Genomic DNA, 24,935 nt, shown 5'->3' on the forward strand with positions numbered 1-24,935 from the left:
TAAAGAAAGATAAACTAGAGGACTTTATAGGTAAATGGTCACAACTAGAGACCATACTCATAAGTGAAATAAATCAGACCTGCATGTGCAAGCTCTGCATTGTATCACTAGTGTAAAACCTGAAGGAGTTAATTTAAATTAGGAGGTATGATACACATTGTGAAATGATAGGAAAACATTCAAGGGTAAAGGACAACTGGGATGTGGGAAAAAAGAAGGGAAAGGAGAAATTTTGTATGTATGTATATACAGTATAGTTAACATAGTTGTTCTACTATCTTCTATTTCTTTTCCAAAAGAAACTGTTAGTGAGTCCTTGACTGATCCATATTGCATGTCTCTATTTGTTTTCACGAGAAACCACTTTGAAGATATCCATATGTAATACAACAAGCGTTGTTAATTTCCTACCACTTTGTAACTCTGTATTGTCTCTACTGTTCTTTTGCTATTTTGTAAAAGGTTGTCTGTCTGTTAATGTTTTCCTCCTTTTATTTTTAAAATAAAAAAATAAACTGAAAAAAAATAGAATGTTAACTAAAACAACCACCAAAACACACTTTAGAAAAAACTTGTAGAATACTTTATATTAAAAAACCGTACTACATCTCAGGGGCACCTAGAGCAAACTCCTGTTCCCTTCATTTCCTGCCTGTAAGTACTTGAACCCACATCACTTTTCCTTATGAGTAAAATCACAAAATAAGAAATTCTATGGCATAATGTCACTTGAGCATTAAATGAGTTCATATACACAAGAATCCATAAATGGTGTCAGATGAGAGCACTATGTTTTTCTTAGTTTTTCTAAGGTATTTAATGACAAGGCTAAGGTGTCTTGATTTTATGAAACCAGTGGCTAGTGATGACATGAGAGCTCCACAGATATGTCTTTCTCCACTGGAATCTAAACCCTAAAACTTAGAATATTATGATTAGGTTGTGATATATTTGTGTACCAATTCCCCAAGACAATTATAATTATTATGTTTTGTAAATGTTTATCAATAAAGAAACTTAGAGGGGCTGGGGATTTAGCTCAGCGGCAAAGCGCCTGCCTGGCAAGCACAAGGTCGTGAGTTTGGTTCCCGGTACTGGAGAAAAACCAAAAAAAAAAAAAAAAAAAAAAAGAAACATTATAGGACTTTAGTTTCCTCAACTGGTAAGAGGATGAATCCCTACAGAGATTACCACTGCTCCCTGGGATGGCTAATCCCAGATTTAGGCAATCCTAAATCTTCACTTCACTTCACTTCACTTCACTTCACTTACCTTCACTTACCTTCACTTACCTTAACTTACTTTCACTTCACTTCACAGCTTTTATTACCAGGTTGTGCTGAGCCTCGGGGGTTTAAAGAGTTCTTTTGAGGAAGTAATATACCTATCTTCAATGTCAAGGAAGAACTTGCTTCTATCCAAAAATTAATTAATTAATTAATTAATTAAGTCAACTGATAAACTATGTCATATATTGGGTGTTCAACTACATCAAAGAAAAATCAGATTGTTATATATGTAAAGTTTTAACAAAGCTATCAAAAGGAGCTGCATGATGTCTCATATTTTAATGACAAGGACACAATAACTCACTGAATACTGTCCAGGCAAATAATACCTCAGTCCTTCAGTATCCTGCAAAGATTGGTTTCAGGGCCCTGGCAGATATCAAGCTCTAATAAAATAGTAATATATTTTCATAGAACCTACCCACATCTTCCCACACACTTTAAATCATCTCTAGATTGCTCATAATATCTAATACAATGTAAGTGCTATATAAATAGCTGTTATACTGAATTGTTCAGGAGAAAATGATAAGACAAAGAGTGTGAGCATATTCCACATACAGGCAACCACTGCAGCCAGACTCCTTTTCTAATTGTGGGTGGCTGCATGTACAAAACCTATGTAGATTCAGGGTCCACTCTAAGGATAAATGTGAATCTATGGGAATTAGCTGAAGCAGAGCTGGCTGTGATATGATTAAGTATCAGTAGTTTATGGTGGGTGTCAGATTAAGAATGTTGAGGTAAATAGGAAAAGGCAGAAGGTGTCTCGTGGCCCCCATGTCTCAAGGTCTCAGTGCACTCTTGTGGTGGGGAGTCTGACCGTTCACATTTGCTGTGACAGATGCTCTAGCTCAGCCACCCTCCTTTTGCTCCTCCTCAGCCTTATTTCATTGTGTTCTGCCTGTCACTGTGATTCTGTCAAACAAATGAAGCCACAGGGAATATGCAGGCCACAATTTCATACTTGACCTTGAGAAAAAAGCTTCTTTATTACCAAAAATAAAGAGTTTAATTGTACAATTAAATGAAAATAACTGGCAGAAAATCTAGAATTCTGTGCTTAAATTTATGGATACATCGAATCAAAATAAAAATATTTCAAGCCACAATGCTTTTTTTTTTTTTTAAAGAAATCATGAATACCCATTTTTTCAAGAAGAGGGAAAAATTTTGTTGCATACCCTATGAAGTCGCGGTGTCTGCGTGATCTTCACGCCGGAGGCTCCCATCCATCATAGTTTTGATTTGACACCCTCAAGGAAAGAAAGTGAAGTAGAAGTATAGCATACTTATTTTCATGTCTGGTTGAGACAATGCATTATTAGTGCCTATAACTTTCAGGTCCCACAAAATCCAGAGGCACCCAGACTTCCCAACCACCATATGAAAGTTCAGGGGACACTGCCACACACCCCTGAAATATCTGATGTTGGAGGATGATCTTCTTCAGAGGAACTGTGTCTCCTGCCTATCTATGCAAATTTAAGTATTGTTTATATAAATAACAAAACTGACAGTATTAATGTCTAATTCCTAGAAATGTAAAACTGCAGAACTAAAACCCTAGAAAACAGTCTACATAAAGGAGTTAGAATCAGTTCTAACTGTACAACATTGTAGAATAAGATTTAAGATATGTTGTTTAATTCCAGAAAAAAAATATTTTTTAGTAAGTATATCTGATAAAATGCAAAGGTAAGGACTAAAAATATAAATAAAAGTACCTTCATTTTCATATGAGAAAGAAGAAAACAACATTGTACATGTACAAAAAGCTTAATGATTAATTGGGTTTTTTGTTTTGTTTTGTTTTGTTTTTTAGACAGGGTCTCACTTTGTAATGTAGGCTGGCATTGAACTCACTATATAGCTCAAGCTGACCTTGAACTCACAGGTATCCGCCTGCCCCAGCATCACAGGATTATCAGCATGCACCACTATGCTTAATTGGAGGTTACATTTTTTTGAAATTTGCAAAGGTTTAGTAAAATTTAGTAGAATATCATTATGGTATTGAGATAGAGAATTTGTTAAATAAGTTATCAGTAATTTAAATATTAATACACATGAATCCAATTTAATACTTATCTTCTTAATACATAATAAAGGGCATGAAGAAGTGACACAAATGGTGAGAGGGTTGCAACTTGCATAATTCACAAAGGAAATAGAGATTCTCTTTAACTCAGTAAGGAGAGGAGAAACAGCCCAATATTGTAGCAACATGAACAACGATTTCACATCAGAATAAAAACATGAGTGCATGGGAAACAAAAAATGCTTCACTTTGTTTTTCTCAAAGCCATTGTAATAAAACCACAAGGAGATACCATTTCCAATCCACAGGAGCAGCTGCATTAGAGGGCAGCAAATGCACCTGGGAAACATTAACCTGTGGAAACACTTGGACCTGCTGGCAGAAGTGAAAAGAGATAAACTCTTTGGCAAGCAATTAGAATTGCATAATTATCCTGTGTCTGAATATTTAACTTGGCAAATGCTTGTTAGCTCACATCAAAACAAAATACAAACATGCTCAGATATGTGCAAGTGTTCAAAGAAAAATGAAATTCATTGTGAGTAATTTTGGCTGAAACGAGATAAATTAAAGGCTCTTACACAGTTCAGTGAGACTAAGTCAAATATCTGGGGGGGGGCAGGGAGTGAGCCTGAAAAATTCAAGAAGGGCCCAGCAATCACTCTGCAAGACAATCTGCAGGAACAGCCAAGTAGAGCTCTGCTTCTTCCAGTGCCAGACCCATAGCACAGGGGTGAGTGGACACAAAGAGGTCTCCACTGTCAACACAGCCCCACAGGGCAGCAGCAAAGGCCAGCTCCTGCAGAGCCTGCACTATCTGAGTGCACCTTGGAGCATATTTGGTAATGGAAGAGAGTGGACAGCACCTTGCTGGAAACCCAGGCACAGTCCTACACTGTGACTGCAAGAAAGGCCTGTAGAAAACAAAGCTAGCAATGTGAGAAATTTCCAAACTACAAAAATGAAAATAAATTAACAATGGAATGAGAAAAAAGTCACGATCATCTTCATGCAAACAATATTCAGCATAATCTAACACTCACTCATGATAGAAATTCTCAGAAAATAAGGAATAAAAGGGAATTCCCTCAACCTGAAAAGGGGCATCTACATAAAAAATTGAAAACTGAGGTCATACTTGGTACTAGGATTGCCTTCTTTTTGGGAATGAGGCAATGCTATCACCTACTATTTTGCTTCTAACCAGCTGTGTTCTGGGAGTTGTCGCCCTTGCAATAAAGCAAGAATGAGAGAGAAAAAGATCACAAAGGTGAGAGTTCAAGTAGTCTTATTTGCAGATGGCATAATAGACTTCCTTTATTTTTTGGAGATTGAGCCCAGCACCTTGCCCATGCTAAGTAATTGTTCTACCACTGAGTCACATCCACAGCCCTCATATGGTATAAATGAGTGCATAGAAAATTCTAAGGAATCTTCAAGGCATCTCCTAGAACTAATAAACAAATGTATCATGGTTGTAAGACATAAAATCTACATAAAAATAATACATCTCTTCATACTTAAAGCAAATGACTAGAATTTAAATTTTAAGAAACATTATTTATAATAACAATAAAACACAAGCATGGGAATAAATTTAACAAAATATGTACAAAGCCTATAAGATGAAAATATGAAGTATAATAGAAATATACAGTGAATATTTAAGGGTCATAACAATGGATTACAATCACCCATCACATGCTTTTCTACTGCAAATTTACACTTTAGCATAATAGTAGCTGGCTGTGCATCTTAGTAGCTGAACCTGGGGGATACAGGAAGCAATCTTCATGTTTACCCACTTGGTATGATGAATGGCAAGGTGTGTGCATGTGTGTGAAAGTGTCAAACTGGAATTTTATTCACATAATGCTCCATCAAACAGCTTTTTGTATATGTTTACCCAAGCACCACTGGGGTAAAATACACCCACACTACTCTCCTGTTCTGTAAACATGTATTTTATTATACATAGAATATAAGTGTGACTCAAGCAACTGTGCCTAGGGAAAGCAAAAGCCCATCTGTACATTCACCTATTTGGCAGACAAATGACAAGGTATATTCAGGAGATCTAAAGCAGCAACAAATGAGTTTTACCCATGAAATGATTATTACTAAATTTCTGTGCATGTAGGATTTTTTTTGTAAGTTTTCTTTTTATTTTTCTGGTAGAAGTAGCCCAGTTCAGTACAATGGCACATGAAAAATCAGGTTTGTAAACTTTGGAGGAGGTTGAAAGTGAATCATCAGATCATTCATGCATGGGTGATGAGGATAATAACGACTTTGATATTGGCCATGTAAACCAATGTTCCTGTGACTAAACTGAAGGAAGAATCAACCAACACAGGGAATGCTAAATTTCTTGACTCAGATGATGAAGAAACAGCAATGAGTACATATTTGACTAGTAGAAATGGTCACATAACCACATGGAATAAGCCAACGTTACAGCTAGGTTCAAAAATAATTGAGGATCTTCGTGGAGTGAAACCCATTGGACAGAATGTCAGCACTGCCATTCAGTGTTGGAAATTGTAACAGACCAAATACTACAAATGTTGTGAACTACACAAATGCTGAAATACAAGTGAAACATTCTGTATGCACTATTAGCCTTACTCAGAAATGTGTTTATTATTACACCTCACCAACTGAACTGAAAGTATTCATACGTCTGTGGTATTCAGCATGGCTTTCCACTGGTAATCACAGGAATGTAAAAGAGATATGGAAAGGCAAAGGGTGTGCGCTTGAGGTTTGTAGAATAACAATGACACTGAGGAGATTTGGTTTCCTTCAAAATGCCCTGAGGTTTGATGACAAAACCACCTGCCAAGAAAGAAAAAGAATGATAATCTGGCTGCTATCCACTCATGATTTAAGAGATTTGTGGGGGCTGGGGATTTAGCTCAGCGGCAAAGCGCCTGCCTGGCAAGCGCAAGGTCGTGAGTTCGGTTCCCCGTACCAGAGAAAAACCAAAAAAAAAAAAAAAAAAAAAGTTAAAAAAAATAAGAGATTTGTGGGTAATTGTCAAGCAATTTACACACTGTCTGAACACATGACTATTGATGAACAACTTGCAGCATTTTATGGTAGCTTCAGACAGTATATTCCCCAAACCCTTCAAAATATGGCATAAAATTTATGCCCTTATAATGTGAAGACTTCCTACACTTTCAATTTAGAAATTTATTCCTCAGCCACCAGGTCCTTATTTGTATAATAATAAACCGAATGATGTTGTGAACAGACTTATTGCTCCTATCTCCCAAAATAATTAGAATGTGACATAAAATAATTGCTTTACCACTTTCCAACTGCTGGTACATTTAGAACAGAACACAAGTTGACTAGTGTAGGAACTGTGAACAGGAACAAAGCAGAAATTCCAAATGAAATGTTGCAATTTCAAAACAGAGAATTGTATAGTACAAACTCTGGATTTCAGAAAGATATAACATTGGCCTTGTATATGGCAGAGAAAAAGAAACTGGTACTGCTGATGTCGACAGTGTACCATGATGGAAAAATTGATAGGGAAACCTCAACAAAACAGAAGTCTGAGATGAACACAAAATCAAAGGTGAAACAGATGTTCTTGATGAGTTATAGAGCAACTGATGTCACTCAAAAATCAAAACATTGGCCAATGGCTGTGCTTTACTCACCTAAACATGTGTGCCATAAATATTTTGATAGTTTACAAAGAAACTAATGAGTGCACATTTTCTTAGAAGATTGGCACTGAAACTCACAAGAGATCATTTACAGCAGAGGGAAAAAAAAATGTTCCTGCCCAGGTAAGCACGCAAAAAAAATTGTGGAGCACACTGGTGAGCTGACAGGCGAACAAGCAGGTGCACCATCACCAAGACCCACTACAACAACACGAAAACCAAAACATGTCAACTGTTCCCTACAGGAAAGGACAAAAAAACAAAACATATGTTCTATCACTGTAAGTGATACTTGTGCATGGAACATGCAGCTTTTATGTATGAAGACTGCTTTGTGGGTGACAGTTGAAGCAAAGATTATTTCTGTGATAGACTTTTGTTTGTATTTACACTGTTCACATAGGTTTTTATTTCTGATGTTACCTCTTAAGTTAAGCAAATAAACAACTTGTGAAAATGTTGATGTTTAAGCACTCATCAGATATTTGATATCTTTATATCTTATTTTCCTACTAAGTGCACTTTGTACATTATAGTAGGGAGCACCTGAAAGAACAGGAAAATAAGAGAGGTGACAAGAATGGCCTGCTAAACAGGAAGGGAAAGCTAAACATATGTGCTGTCAGTGTAAGTGAGAGGTGTGCATGGAACATGAAGTTGTCATCTTTGAGGACTGCCTCAGGTGTCATAATTGAAGCTAAGATTATTTTTGATGTAGAGTTCTATTGGTATTTTCATTGTAGTTCATATAGTGATTTATTTCTGATGTTATTTTTGAGGCTTTGAAAGCAATTACACAGGTGATATGAAAATGTTGCTGTTTATTTTAAATGTGCAACACATATTAAGAATTTAATACTTAATTTTATTGATAGTGTTTATTCCTGTTAATTACACATTGTATAATATAATAAGAACCTCTTAAAAAAAACAGCAAAATATCAAGTATGTCCTATAAAAAAGCCAGGAAAGCAAAACACATGTGCTGTCAGTGTAAGCAATATGTGTGCATGGAATGTTCTGTTGCCATGTATGAAGACTGCCTTAGGTGTGATAATTGAGGTAAAAATTATTTTTTGTAGCCTTATATTATATTTTCATTGTAGTTCATATAGGAATTTATTGTTATTATTTTTTAGACTTTGTACACCAAAAAACAGTCAGTGTTGAACATTTTGATGCTTTTTCATAAACAATAAATGTTAAAAATTCAATACTTTATTTTTTAATATTTTTTCTGTTAAGTACTTATATAATATAATGAAACTCATAAAATTAAAATTAATAATTGATGAATAGAAATTTTCTAAGGCATAAACTAGGGTATTATACACCCACAATAATAATACGCCTTTGTGACAAAGTTGGCGTCATGCCCTGTGAGTTAAAATGTTGGGTATTCATGTTAGAGTTTTCTCTCAGAACAGTATCTTACAAGTTATCAGCATATGGGAATCACAAAACTTCAGAACCAGGCTTGGAAACCATCTCCTCCATCTCTTCCATGTCAGGGTGGAGGGTATTTACACAAACTGGAGAAAAAGAAGGAGCAGAAAGAAGGTGAGGGAGTGAGGAACCTGGGGTTCCCAGCCTATCTAGCGTCCCACAGTGTGCATACTGCAGCAGCTGCACCAGCGCCTATGTCAGCGCGATGCGTGATCAGAGCGCATGCGTGATCAGAGAGCGTGATCAGAGCGCAGCTGTACCTGCAGCCCCACCTTGGAAGCTGAGATAGGTGTTCTGCACTGAGGCAGCAGCTCCTATTTTCTCTCGCAAGCACCACCCTTCCCACTGTGACTTTCCTCTCTACCTTGCTTTTAATACACACTCTATAAAGAGTAGCCTTACTCCTATACCTAAAACTTGCACTGTAGCTTGGCCTTTCTTAACACTCCATAATGACAACCTGAAATATGCATTACTTGGCTCTGTCTCTGCTTGCTCAGCCTTGTTGATATTCACCTGCAGTGTGATGGCAGTTGTGCCTCTGTGATTTTCTTTGCAGAGTAGAAGTTCACACGTCTATTATCTAATTTTTCTGTAGGTCATTTGAGCTGTTTTGAGTTTCAGCTATTATGGAAAATGCATTCCTGACTCTTGAAGTGTATGCTGATTCACAGTAAATACACCCACACCAGTGTCTAATCTGAAGTTCATGCTGGGCTCAAATGAAGAGCTCAGACAGAGTCCACGAGGTGATAGAATCACTTGGGGAGAAGGGAACTAATGTACAATAGCAAGAAATAACATAAAGGGTCTTGAACTGAAAAGATCTGTTGCACAGAATGTTGACTGTAAAACACATGAATATGTATGCATTGTATATTTCAAAACTACTAAAAGAGTAGATTTTAAGTGTTTTTATTCCCAGAAAGTATCTAAGGGAATTTTTTAAATATTCTGATATAACCATTCAATATTATATGTTTCAAAACATCACATTATACTCCATAAATATATACAATTAGTATATGTCAATTAAGAATAAAATAAATAAACAAAAGACTCATCAGAAAGCAAATGCTTTCTTCTCAGTATCTCTAAATATAATGCTTGTTGTAGGTTGTCCCTCATAGACAATGGCTATGATTCATGAATTATTACACTTGCTGAAATAGAATCATGTTAACCTTGCATAATCATGAGTAGGCTAATCTCTGTAACTACTCAGCCTTGAATTCTTCCTGAAATTCATTTTATTATAAAAACATATGACATGGTCATGAGTTTAAGAAAAAAAAACCTGTTGGGATAGATCCCTAGACAATTATTTTAGACTTGAAGTCTTAAATCAGTATTAAATACATTTTCATCTACCTCTAACTTGAAATGGGCAATGTTTTGGCTGAGAAAATAAGTTATGATGGGTTTAGCTGGCCTGGAATTTCGAAAAATCTTCGTGCTTTGATCCAGAGGATTAGACTGGGGACAAGCAGATTGTGGCAGAAAATTAGTCCTTCAGTACAGTTCTTAGAATGTTGACAATAAATAGTAACACAAGATGCTATTCTGAACTCAGCCAACAAATTATTCTCATGGCTTTTGAACGTCCTGAGAACAAATACTACTATAAAAATGACAGAAGAGGACGGGACAATTCCTTACTATGCAGTATGGGGTAACCTTGCATACAGCTCCTCTGTTATAAAAAGCTCTCCACAAATTGCTGTACTGTCACACTCATACTGAGGGCACTGACCTCAGGCCAGCCTGGAATAGTAGCCATGCTTGGGCTTGGGAGGTGTCATCTTCTGTGATCAAAAGTTGAGTGATGTTGGTCAATCTCTAGGGCTTCCTAAAGTTTTCCTCCGTGTTCAGTGGATTAGAATGTCTTCCTCGCATGGCAGTTGAGAGGCGAAGGAGAGTTTATAAAGATGTTTCCCCAGCCCTCCATCGTACCCTTCTCCTTTCACATCTGTCCAGTTTGCATGACTCAAAGAGACCCTCCCTGCCCACTGCATCTGTATTTACCGGTCCCCTGCCTGTCTCACTGGGTCTTGGGTCCACACAGGTGTGTGCACGTGAGAGAAACCAGAGAGAAACACACTCTCCTGTACAAGGACAGCTCTTGTGCTGCTGGAAAGGCACTTCCCAGGGTCTCTAAGGAATTTCAGTCTCACCCATACCTCCACCCCAACCTTCACATCATAATCAGCAAGAGGCTCACCAGAGCTGCACTAAAATGTAATAAAAAGAATCCAAGTTTAAAGAGGCCCTTGTCCCAAGTCCATTACTTTCCAGCAAGTTATGTAATCCAGAAATTGAGAGGAATTTGCAAGTCCCTGTCTCCCTTTCCCTGCAGTGTAGTTTTAGGGAGACCAGGGGAAATCAATACATCTCTCTTGGCATCCACTGCATGGTATAGAATCCAGATTCATAACCACTGCAGGCTCAGTTGTCATTAAATCATTGCTTTTTGTGTAGACAGTGCCACTAGTTATGAATGCAGAGTGGCAGATAGCGAAAGCAATTTGGCTCTGCTAGCAGCTGTGGTAGGCTCTGCAAACCTGTCAGGTCATCACTTAATTCCTGGAAGGCTCTCCTGTTTCTGGCTGCAGGCTGGCTGGCATAGCAGCACAGCAGGAAAAGCTGTGCCTTGGGTGTGCACAGCCCTAAGACCCAGGGCCTCCTCGGTCCAGAGCCTAGTGGAGCAGCCATGACTCACGTGGGAATAGGAATGACTCATTTAAGTCAGAGGGAACTGAAGTTGCTTTTATTCTAGCTATTTTCCCTCCCTTTCTTCATGGCATCAGTGTCAGCATTTCCCCTAGATTTATGGAGACACCCTGCCTCTGTCCCTCTGGCCAATGAGTGCCGACCTAGCTGTCATCCTGTGCTCACCTTTTTCCATAAACGTGGGTATCCTGACGCCTTACCTTCCCTTACAAAAGGCACAGATTTGTGCTTCTGGAAAGATTCTGTAGATTCTTTCATGCATTCAGGATACTTTGAGAACCAAGTCTGCATTGGACAAGACATCGTGACTACACGCAGAGCAATGACTGCCTCCAGAGAGCACAGGGATAGAAGATCATTACACAATGGTCCACATCAGCCAGAATCACTGCTCCTGGGTTCATAGACCTGCACATAACTTCAGTCTGTAAATATTAAATGGAACATTCCAGAAACAGACAATGCACAGCTTTTACATTACTGTCCTCTGAAGCTTAATGAAACCTTGTTCCATCTTTCTGTGTCCATCCAGGACACAAGCAATGCTCCTGTCCAGCTTGTCTATACTGCATATTCTGCCAGTGTCATAGTCACAGGGCAAGCTGCACATCACATGTGACTGCTGGGGTGTTGCAGGGCTTGTAGCTAAGTGACCTTTGTCTTATTTAATACAGACATCTTATTTCCGTACAGTTGTTGTTGATGTCTCACTATGCCTCCTTTATAAACTAATCCTTATTATGGGTATGTATGTATAGAAAGAAATGCAGCATATATGGGGTTTGACCCTACTTGCAACTTCAGGCACTCATTGCAGATTCTGCTAAATGAACCTGCTGTATCTGGCAAAATTGTCCTTCAAATGCAAAGGAGAAATTCAGACATTGCCAGACAAACAAAACCTGAAGGAATACTTCACTAAAGAACTTGCTTTGGGAGAAATGTTAAGAGAGCTTTGGAAAGAAGACAATGACACAGGTTATAACTGATGTCTACGTTTGTAACAAGTAGGAAAGAAGACAATGACACAGGTTATAACTGATGTCTACGTTTGTAACAAGTAGGTTAGAGAAGGAATGAGAAAACAAGTAGGTTAGAGAAGGAATGAAGGATAAAATCTTTTATTTTTCTTACGAACTAATCTATTTGATTATTGTTTGTTCAGTAGGGCAACACAAATAGTGCCTTGTGTGACTAGCTTAAGCTTAAGTGAAATGAATGATAACCATGTTTGTGCTGGATGCCAGGGAGGAATTAGGAGTATTCCTTTAAGAGGTGCTCACATTGCCTATGGGGCAGCCTAGTGTCATTTGAGAATTATTATCTTTAGATTACATGTAAATATATTTTGCAGCTGAGAATACAGCTCAGTGGCATAGAGCCTGCCTGGCAAGCACAAGGTCCTGAGTTTGATTCCCAGTTCCCAGAACAAACAAACAGACATATATTGCAAATTCTAAAAAGCAAGTATAAATAATATGGCAAGAGAGGAAAGAAAATTGAATCAAATTGGAGCAGTCAGAAAAAGAGGGAAGACAAAAAGTAAATAAAAGAAAGATGCAAGCACAAAAAATAGGCAATAGTTAAAAATATAGTACACATGAACCCAATAATATCAACAATCATTCTAATGTGAAAAATCTAAAGCATTAATTGAAAGACAAAGCATCACATATCAAACACAAAAGAGGAATCTCAAAATAAATATATTTAAACTTAATGGACTCATTCATCAACTGGATTTTATTAATACTCATAGAATTCTTTATCCAACAGCAGAATGTGCATGTTTCTCAAACTGACCCAGCAATACACTATCAAGTGTATCCTCGCAGGAAACAAAGACTTACACCTACACAAAAATTTATACACAGATGTCCAAGGTAACACTATCATAATAACCAAGAAAGGGAAACAAAACATGTATTAACTGATAACTGAATAAAGAAAATGTAATACATTCATACAACAAAAGTTATTTATCCACAAAGTAAAGTACAGAAACATGCACCACCATGGATGACTCTGGTAGATAATATCCTAAGCAGTAACGTTAGTCAGCAAAGATCACATGTGTATTATTAAACTTATATGAAATTTCCAAAATAGGTGAGTCTACAGGCAGGTTGTAGATTAATGGTTGCCTAAGGAGAACAGAGAGTGATTGGTAATGAAATTAGGTTCTTCTCAGGGTGAAAAAAATGTTCTTAACTTTACTGGACACATTTTATACTGTGATAATTGTAACTAAAAAAGCCATTTAAAAACTATACCATTTATCCATCAGGAAAAAAATATGGTGTTTCAATTAATGCAGGAATTCAGATACTATTCAGCCTATGAATTTTTTCTAAGGAGGACGCTTGACTCTCCTTACCTGGGGGTTACCTGAAGCAGTGTCAATATGGACACATAGCAGTGGATGATGAGTAGAGAGGATGGCAGAGAGAAAGGAGGGTTCAGATGGGCAGGTTACACAGGCAGTGGTGGTCATGAGCCCCTGTGGAGGAATAAGGTTCTTGAGGGATTTTTCCAATGGAACATAGCCGCAACATTTCCCAACTTAGCGTATACACTCATGAAAGGTGCAGCAGTCATGCTCGTTTAGTAGAGAGTGTACTTTAGTCCTTCACCTTTTCTTTGAGTAGAAAATGCAGCCCTACTGTTCTCCCACAATGCTGAGCAGTGGCCGTGAGCTGCGCGTCCCATCAGTCACACTGTCACAGGGTGAACAACTCATACTTCACCATGTGCTGTGCCGCCAGAGTTGTTTTAGGTATTGCATTTTGCACTTTGATATTCCATTATATCTGAAAAACACTTATGAGACATTTGATACTTTATTATAAATTGGGCTTTGCATTAGATGATTCTGCCCAGCTGTAGGTTCATGGAAGCCTTCTGAATGTATTTACCGAAGGGGGCCTGAACTATAATGTCAAATACATTAAGTGATTAAATGCATTTTACACCTATATATCTTTAACTTATGATGGGATTATGAGGACATGAGTCCTCCATAAATTGATAGGTATTTATATATTTTAAGAGAACTTTAACAGTAGCTTGACTAACAGTAACCTCTTCCACCAGTCTCAAGACTTACAAATGCACATAGTAGGATGAGTCTGGCCTCATGCCTAGATCTCTTGCACCCGAAGTAAGAGGAGTAGGGAAGACAATAGGATTTGGAAAGCTCATTTACAGTAAAAATGAAAATGAGTAATAAGTCATCTTTGTGAGCAGCCTAATAATTATTTTTATTATAATAAAAATTTTTAGAATTGAAAACATAAACATGGAATTAAAGAACAAACTTAGACTGAAAATGGAAAAGAAACACAATGAAACCAGCAAGTAGATGGACTGAAGGATAAAGGAAACAAAGGCAAAGTATAATTTATTATGAAGTCATATGTACCAATGCTTCAGATGAATATAGTCATCATGTATAGCAAACATATACTAATAAACATTTTTAAAAGTCATATAGAAGGAGCAATACTGAGATTATCAATTGTCACGTTGTTTTTAGACTTCTGATTGGAGGTACAGGACTGGCAGCTGTATTCATGAACTCATTAAACAGGTTTCATCAACCACCTATGATGTACAAGGGGCAATCAAAATTATGGTGAATATTTGAATTTCAAAAATTCTTATTATAGTGAATGGCACATTGCCAAGAACAGTAAGATAAGTATGTTCAAAGCCAGAGGGAGTACTTTGAGGGGGAATAATGTCTTTCGCTGCAATATATTCTTTTTATTTAGATATTCACCATATGTTTTGATCATTGCTCATTGGTTAACCATGCTGGCAGGCAGTTTCCGTCAACTGAAAAGATTATGATGCTTTCTCATCCACATTATTCCACCAGCTCTGACACCCCATGGCCTGATGGGGCAGCTTTTGACAGGCTCTGAAGGACTCATGGTCTCTTGTGTCTCTACTAGTTTAGCAAGTTAGGAACTGGTTCTCAGAAACACCTGGTCATCACTGAGTGGCTTTTGTTAAGAATCCTGGGAGCCTCTACTTCTGCTCTTCCTCAGGACTAGCCCGTGTCCCAGACAGTCTCCTGCTCTGTGGCTGAATGTTCTGTCAGCACTGCTTGGTGACCAGGCACTGTGCTGACTACCATAGCATCAGCAGCTTCTTCCATTTTTGGAAATTAAATTTCATCATTGAATGAAATCCATGAACAGTTATACCATGCAGCAGTCATCCACCTCCTGCCACTCGGTTACCTCCTTACCCCAGAGCGTCTGCCTTCCACCACCATGGAAGAGGCACCAAAAAGTACTCCCAAAAGTTCTTGTTGTAGAAGCTTCGCAGTCTACCACCCTAACATTTCCAAGTGTTGCCCATACATATATCAAGTGTGACTGAAATATATGGATAATGTATAAACTTTTAAAAGAATTATTAGAGTAAAAGACACAGTTCCACTAACTCCCCTCAAAAAACCACATCTTGCTTTGGACACATTGCTTAGCACATTGTTCTGGCCACTTCTTGAGGATGTTCTGGAGGTCCTCTCTCCTGAGTGCCTTTATGAAATGTGATTAAAAGCACAGGGAATGCTGCTGCTGAGCGCCATCCCATAGAAAAGCAGGCCTGTAAAAACATTACTGTGTATCCTCCTCCACCTTGTTCAGTGGCTCTTGCATTGTGTGATTTATGGCTCTTCCCCACAGTCAAAATGACCAGAAAGGTAAGTGTTTTGAATCCATGCAGAACATCAAGGCATCCGTGACAACACAGCTAACGACCCTCACCTTTTCATTCACACCTCATACAATCCACCCTCTGTGTCTTCAGTTCCATTGCTGAAGAGTCAACTAAGCACAGGTCAGAATACTTGAATAAGGAAATTACACCTGCATTGAATATGCACAGACTTATTTATTGTCACTACTCTAAACAGTACAGTTTAGCAACTATTTATACAGTTACATTCTATTCTTCTAAGTAATCTAGTTGTAACTTAAGGTACTGTATATGGGAGGATGTGTGCAGGCTATGTGAAAATACTATGACATTCCATGTGAGGGACAGCCACAGGATTTAGGTATCCAGGTGGGCCATGGAACTGTTCTCTGTGGGTACAAAAGGACCACTGCATTTCCCTGGTAATCATCTACTTAGACAACAGAGTATCTCTCCCTATAAAAAAATTATTACATACTACAGGGTTCTAAACATGACAGACTATTAGAGTACAAAGATGAGGTCCTTAACATGAGGTCCTTTAATAATGTAGCTTTGAGGGAATTCTGAGAAGTTTCCCCTCGGTACAAATTGCTTTCAGGGGGCTGTGAAGCAAATGTAAATGCTCATAGCAACATAAGCACATGCTGTGTGTAACTCACAGGACTTGAATCTTAATCAAGCATTGTTTTGACCAGAAGAGGTAGATGCTGGCTGTAAAAAAGATATGTATTTTCCTAAAACTCACTTATAAATTGGGAATAATATATGCACAGATATGTCTGGAATATTTTTTGTTCATGTTTTTTGTCTTTTGAGACCAGGTCTTGCTGTGTAGTTCAGCCTGTCCCTGAACTCACCATGTAACCAAGGCTGGCCTCAAACTTGCAGCGGTCCTTCTATCTCAACCTTCCCGCTCCACTTCCACTGCAACTGAGTGCTGAAATTATGGGTGTGGGCCATCTCACCCAGCTATGTCTGGAATAATTAAAGTAGCTATTGAAGTCCAAAATGTTAGTTTTTTTTTTTTCATTAGAATTGCACCTGTACTTTACATCGACATGAAGCAGACATCACGAGTAATCTTCAGATTGCTTGTGTGCAGACCCAGTTAAGAAGGAGGTGAGAATGGTGTTTATTTTCTGAGGGCCCCAAGGATACTCCACTTCACCTCAGGAAAAAAAAAAAAAAAATGCTTGTTTTGGAAAATAGTCCAAATGCAAAGTCTTCTAAACAACCATGATCATATGTCAAATCTGAATTGTGTGCCACTTTGCCCTGGCTTTCTTATACTCCCTTTTTGTTCTATATTTAAAAAAGAAATAATTTATGTTTTGCCAGGGGAAGGTTTTCAAGTATTGCTTTTGCAAGAGCAATTAAAAAATGAATTGTGGGCAGTCTTTAGAATGAGTGCTTCATTTCTAAAGCTATTGAGATAAAGGTTAAATTAAGCCTGCAAGAGTTCTCTCAAAAGCAATTTTGGAAAAGAAAGTACTGTGCAAATTGTAGTCGCAAGGGACTCGCATAGACTCAACACAAGCCTTTATTGTTCAGCAACTGTGGCGAGCACATTGTAAGGCTATTCTTGACATTTCAATAACAACAACACAGAGAGAAATCAGGACAAAATGCCAATCAGAATAGGTGAGAAATAAGAAGAGCTGTAATAAATGTCAAGTTCACAAGGCAAGTTGGTACACTGTATAACAAAGAGTTGTCAAAAATATTGTGTCCAGTACTTTATTCTGTTTCATGAATTCAACTCTCCTTCACCCAGCTCTGCCCTGGGAAGTGGCACCGGTGACCTCCCATACCTGACAGGCATCCCAAGGGCTGCCCAGGAGCACTCAGACAGGGAGTTTTGTGCAGGTCCCAGACAGGCGGGGTGTCCTCACCAGTGTTCAGAAAGTGTAATGACCTTGAGAGGGTGTGTCCTTCCACCGGACACTACTGTTCCTGTCCTACTCTTGTTTCAGCTAGCGTTGACCCTGTCTTTCTCTTGTCCTGTCAGATCTAAGGGTGGGAACAATTACGCTTCTGTGGTTATTGTTATAAAGTCAACATGAGTGGGGTCACAGGAAGCTCAGGTAGGTGGTTAAATATACTTTCTAGGTGTCTGTAATGGTATTTCTGGGAAAGATTAGTGAACAGAGTAAAGAAATGTCCTTCCGCAGTGTGAATAAGCATCCCCAATCCGTAGAGGCCCAGACAGAGCAAAGATGCACAGGCAGCTACAGTGCACTTTCTCCCCTTCCTCTTCAGCGGGCCCTAGATCTACTCCATAGCATCTGTCTCACTGGCTCCCAGGCACCTTCTCAGCCCCTCCAACTATACCACTGACTTCCCAGACCTGGCGATCTGCAAATCCTCTCAGCTTCTGTACTCACAGGAGACAGCATCTTATGATAATTTGCCTACAGGTTCTGCTTTTCTGCAGAAACTTCAGTCATAGAGCTGCATCATCTCCATGACAACCCTATCATCTTGTATATTATCAGCCTTTTATGAATAAATCCTCCTCTACTATTCCTAGTTTGCTCACCAATTGCTATGCCCTTGATATCTTTTATCAATAGGTATGAACAATTAAAAATAGTAAATAATTATAGGGTATGAAAAGAATTACTATGATATATAAATGAATTACAAGAACTAAAAGTAAGGGAAGAGAAGAGGAACATAATAGAATGGAAAGAGCAAGGGAAAAGCTTGCAATATGCCTCTTTCCATTTCTTGTTGAAAGTTCTGTCCTCGGGAAAGCCAAGCTTAAGACTGAAATCTGGGTCAAGTCTTCCACTGAGGCCGCTTGGACACTGGCAGCAGCTAACCAGACGATGAACCAACAGCATGTCTTATCCTCATGCCCTCACTACATCCACTTAACTGTTTAACTGTTTATCTGTTGCTTACTATTCACATGATACAGAAAAATTCTCCTCCTAAAATAAATATCCCAAAAATCTCCACACATGCCAAACAAAGCATGAGAGGGTTTAGATGATCTCCAGTCCTCAGCTTGCCTTGCCTCCTACTTTCCAAAGACAACACTGGCAAATGGACATACATCTTACATTTTAGGATTTTTAGTACACTTGTACAAAAATGAAAAACAAATTTTAAAAATAGAAGAATGGCATGTGCATATTTATTTAAAACTAGCTTTTCATCTAACTATAGTGTTTTGGAGGTTGTGTCTTATCAGTAAGCACATGGAGGTCTCTGTGATAGTCTTTTGAAAGGACACATAGTATTCAGTAGCAAGATTTTTACTGTGGCTGCCACTGATGGACATTTTTTATTGATTTTCCAGTTTTTCTTAATGACCCTCTGAATATTTTTGTGTACAACTTTAATAGAACTGCTTTATCAGTACATAATTTGCATTACCTATCTGGCCCCCAAAGTGGTAATCCATGCATCAGTCAACTCTGGGGTCACTGCATGTGGGGAGAGCCTGAAAAAGAAAGTCAGTGAACCAGACTAGCACATCCTGGGTATTCATTCACATTATTTGCCCATTACCAGCAAGTATTACAGAAGTTTTATCAAATGATTGCTTACTGTGTTCATCATAACACTTTCACAATCCTATTTTATTGTGTTCAAGTTCATTCATTGTTTTTTTTTTTTCCCTACTAGAATATAAACACCATGAGACAGCAGAAGCTGGGACATATTAGGCAAGTGGTAATAGCTGTTTGTTGAATGAATGGGTGGGTAGTGAGAATCAAGAAAAGGAAAAGTAATCCCAAGTCCTACAAATCCTAATGGGACAGAGGTGCAGTGGTGATGGAGAAACCTAAGGAGGCCAAGCCCTGCCCTGCCTCTGGGACAGGGAGGACCCTGAGCATCATCACTGAAGGCTGAAGTAGGTGTACTGAGAGCTGCTTTTCCAGGGAGCCTTGTCCCCAGAAAAACCAGGAAGAAACCAGTATGCCTTACACCAGAGGAGTCCTGAATGCAGATGGGGACTGAAGGGCCCATTAGACCCGAGCTAGTGAAGGTCAGGGAGGGCACAGAGAACATGACATGGGCCAAAATTGATTTTCCATGGCCTCATGAGATGAGGCACTGCAATATAAATTCAATTGAGTGATTTATTAAAAGTAAATAATTTCATTTATTGCAGATATGTGTTTGTGAACTGAGATTTATACTCACCTCAAAAGCTAATTGCTACTTATTTCTGTGAGGATAATTGGCATGGAAAAGACCAGATGTTGGCAAGGAAAAGAAAGAGTAAGCAATTGGCCAATGATCATTAGTGATTTCCTAAGTGTGGCCTTGGGAGAGGTAAGAATAGATGTGAGAAACCTTCCCCATGGGTTAGAATCATATGTCAGCAGCTAAGGGAGAAAGGACAGAGCTGAAATGAGTGTCAAAGAAGCTTCCCTTAATTTGGAACTTAACACTTAACAATTTGAACAAGTGCCATACAGTGTATACCATACAGTGCATACTCTGGAAAGCTCAGCACCAGCCAAAAGCTTGACATTGACAAGGAGGTAATAAAAGGAATTTAATCCTCCAGATCTGACAAGTATGGCCTACATTTCTAACATCTACTTGTAATAATGACACAAAACATTACACTATAGGTCTATTTCCCTTAGTTCTTGTTACATGATACAACACATTCAGTTTTCAACAAAAATTACAAAGAAAAAAAATAGTAAAATGAAGAGACAAAGTGGTCATCATACCCAAACTCAAACATGAGACAGTCTTTCAATTAACTATGTTTAAAATGATAAAGAGTCAAATGAAAAAGTAGATGCCAAACAAGACAAGATGAGTAATGTAAGCAGACAGAAGGAAACCCTAAAAAAAGAGTTAAAGGAAATGTTAGAAATCCAAACCAGTGTAACATAAATAAAGAATGCCTTTCTTGAGCTCATCACTCAACTCAACACTGCAGAAGACAGGCTGATTGAGCTTAAAAATAGATCCACAAAAACTTTTCAGACTGAAATACAGAGGTAGAAAGACACTAAAAAACAAACAATAATTATGAAAGTTGAACAAGACATCTTAGCCTTTTGAAAAAAATTTTAAAGGTGTCTATAGTCAGCAAAAGTCTTCCTCAAAGTGACAAAGAAAATAAGGACTTTTTCAGAACAACAAAAACAAGGATTTCACTTGTGTACATCTTTCCTTCAGGAAATGTTGAAAATTACTTCATACTGACAAAAGGAAAATTATACAGTTAAACTACTCAGATCAATCAAATGGAAAAAAAAGAGTATAAGATAATGAATAACTATAGGTGAAACAGTATCCTTTTTGTCTTGGTTAATTTTCTCTCCTTGCTAGGACAAAATACCTGACGCCCAAAATTAAAGAAGGAAAAGTTTATTTAGCTTATACTTTGTGGAGGTTTCAGTCCATACTTGGCTGGTTCCAAGGAAGAGTGACACATGGCAGAGGGCTACAGTTCATGGAGGCAGAATACAACAAAGGCACAAGCACAAAAGGGAGGAATGGCGGCAACAGCCTCTTTCTCTCCCTTACATATGCAAGCTATCCACCCTAGGGAAGTGTAGCACTCACACCCAGGAATCAAAACTCTAAAAGCCTGCCCCATGACTGCAGGATTTGGGGGGACATGCAGACACAAACCATAATACTTTTATTTTTCTCAATGATCAATTTATCTAAAATATACAAACTTAGCTAAGTTACTAATGATAAGGATGAGAGAGAAGGAGAAATTATAATACTGTATTATAAGACCACACTAGATATGCAGTAGTATACTACTATTTGACAAGGAATTTCAAATACTAAAAATGCACACTGTAGATATCAGACAAAACTATTAATTCTTTTAAAAAATATATCTGATATACCAAAGGAAGAGATGAAATTTAATTATAAATTGTTCAATTAAAATCAGAGAGGTAATGAGCAAATTCAACAAACAGAAAGCAAATATGTACATAGTAGACATTAGTTCTAGTATATCAATAATCATTTTAAACCTGAATTATCTCAATACACAATTAAAAAACACAGCTGTTCTAAGAGGACAAAAATAACAAGACCCAACTGTATGCTGTCTGCAAGAAATCAACTTTAAATGTGTAGCTTCAGAGAGGCTTAAAAATAAAAGTGCAGAGAAAGATACAGCACTAAAATTGATCAATGAATACTCTGGTAGTTACTTTAAGTCAGATAAAGAATACTACAGAACAAAGAAGATTGTTGAACATAAGGGTCAGTTCTTGAAGATAACATAACCTTAGATGTGCCTAATAAAAAAATGTCAAAAGCCATGAGGCAAAACCAAATAGAATTCAAAGAAGTAGACAAACAGTATTATTATTGAAGACATAAGCATCCTCCTATCAATAATGTAGTAGACAAAGCTGGCAGAAGATCAGTGAGATATAGATTAAATTTAAAGTGCTATTGTAATGGCAAATTTATTAATGGAAAATTTATAAGAATCTTATAGTAGAAATTAAGAATCAGTCAATAGCCTCTGACTATGCTCATCCTATTTGCCACATAATTAGACCACTAAGCTCAGTCAGCCTTGACTGTGTCCAACTGTTTCTTACAAATACCAGGCTAAGTCAATCTGACCATATGCAGCTGTAATATCTGTGTTTTCCTTCTTAAAAATATGTATATATCTAGCTATATTTCAGCTTACTTTAAGGACTTTACACTTCATGCCCAGAACAGACTGGCCCAGTCAAGGACACATTCAACTCCACCCACTCTGTTCAAGCCCCCTCCCTTCCAGAATGTTCCTGTCTAATGATAAACAATTCCTTTTAAATAAACTTACTTAGTACAAATCTGCCTAACAACCTATGACTTCTTATAATCCAAGTAACCAATCATGTAATAACCAACTATAAGCAGTGTATTTCCCTTTGCAAAAGGGGAAATACTGTATTTATACCAGAGAAGGAGAAATTATAATACTGTATTATAAGACCACACTAGATATGCAGTAGTATACTACTATTTGACAAGGAATTTCAAATACTAAAAATGCACACTGTAGATATCAGACAAAACTATTAATTCTTTTAAAAAATATATCTGATATACCAAAGGAAGAGATGAAATTTAATTATAAATTGTTCAATTAAAATCAGAGAGGTAATTCAAAGCTGACTCTGGGCTGATGATCTGGAACTGGTTCCCATTAGTCCATTAATTGTACATTAAAGTCATCTTCCACACTCCTTGATGTGGAGCATTTTCCTTTTGGTCCTGGATTTTTCCCAGAACACTATCACTTAATCTATTTGATCTAATTGATCAAGCACTCCAACTGCCAGCAGCAGAATATAAATGCTTTTCAAGACCATATGAGACATTCATTGAAACTGATGATATTCTGAACATAAAAAGACCTTTTATTCATGTCCTTAATAAGTGAATAGAAATTAGCAAACTATACTCCATGGTCACAACAGACAGTACAAATTAATAATTAAGAGGTGGCTGGAGAACTCTCAACTATCTACGGAAGAAAGAGCATACTTCTATGTTATTTAGAGATGACACAGGGGCCAAAGAAGTTGTCTTCAGAGAAATTTAAAACAGTTTGAAGTAAATAAAAATAAATCAAAACTTGAACTCAGAGAGTAATACATGACATTGAATGTATATACTATTCCAGAAAAAGAAGGAAGATCTAAAACCAATAACCTCCAATTCCATCTTCAGTAACTAAAGAAAAAAATGCAAGCTAAGCTTAAAATAAGCAAAATAAAATAAAGCTTAATAATTAGAGCAAAGATCATTACAATTTGAAACTAGAGAAAAATTAAAGGAAAACCTAGTTCTGAAGGGTGATTTAAATTGATAGACCTGTAATCAGATTATCTAAGAAAGAAAAGACAAATGACACAAACAATTAATGCCAGTGATGAAGGAGAATTATCAAGACCAAACCTAGGGAAACAGTGAAAATAATCAAGAAACAGTTTTTGATAGTATTTGCTAACCAAGAGCAACTGGATCAGTTTCTCGGAAGACAGGAACCTCTTAAACTCATACAGGTTGAAGTGGATAACCTGAATAGTCCTGTTAAACACATTGAATCAATAGTTTATAATTTATAAATGAAGCACAAGAAGATCTTTTCATTTTTGAATTCTACCCAATATTTTAGAAAGAATTTACATAAATTACTTTCAATCTTTTCTAGAAAACAAAAGCAGAGAAAACATGTACAGTGATCCCTCACCTATCACAGGAGTTATGTTCCAGAGACTCCTGTGATAGGTGAAAATCTGTGAAATAGCAGCTTTATGTTTTTTATTATTTATATATATTTTAAGGCTTTATAAACACTTCCCACACTCCTATAAACCTTTCCCACTCTCTTACTAACCTTTCCCACACTCTTATAAGCACTTAATATGCTCTTAAACACTTTCTACACTACTAAACCTATGTAATTTTAAGAACATGTAAACTTCAATATGGGTACTCCATGTGAAGTGAACAAGGAGAGATGCTGAACGTATGTATAGGCAAAGTGCAGGAGAGCAAACAGATCAATGCTTTGGTCACTGAGCCAATCAGCACCAAGGATACAGAACACAGTGCTGTGGCTGGTCACCTTCCATTTCATCAACCAATAGAGTGTCATGTAAAATCTCACGTTGACAAACTTGCGCAAGCAGAAGTAGAGTACTGCATTTCCATTGTGTACAGTATGGTATTCATCCACTTATGAAATACATACTGTACTTTATTTCAATTTAATATCTTTTAATATGTTTGAATTAACATTCTTAATATTTTATATTGTTGTAAGTATATTGTTATATTATTATATTGTTTTAAAGTTTTTAGGCAAAAATAATTAAAATCATAAATATTATACAAATACCTATGTACCACAAAATCCCACAATATGTTAAAAACTCCATGATACAGAATTAGACATCTTTTTTATTTTAAAGAGAATAGTAAACAAAAGATCAAGAGCAAAATACATACAAAACAAAACCAGAACATTAAATTTACAGTGGTTGTTATAATACATATTGTTATCTTCAA

At 37.3% G+C, this 24,935-nt stretch overlaps 1 long non-coding RNA gene across 1 annotated transcript in view; it reads right to left on the reverse strand.

Annotated features, from left to right (window-relative positions):
- Positions 1–19,184: 19,184 nt before the first annotated feature.
- Positions 19,185–24,935, reverse strand: part of LOC102014816 — a 92,789-nt gene continuing 87,038 nt past the window's right edge. The window contains exon 7 of the long non-coding RNA XR_264520.2: positions 19,185–19,356. This is a non-coding gene — a long non-coding RNA (uncharacterized LOC102014816). The remainder of the gene's footprint in view (positions 19,357–24,935) is intronic.

The sequence above is a fragment of the Chinchilla lanigera genome, unplaced genomic scaffold (genome assembly GCF_000276665.1).
Source record: "Chinchilla lanigera isolate Chin_1 unplaced genomic scaffold, ChiLan1.0 scaffold00114, whole genome shotgun sequence".
NCBI classification, from domain to species: Eukaryota; Metazoa; Chordata; class Mammalia; order Rodentia; family Chinchillidae; genus Chinchilla; species Chinchilla lanigera.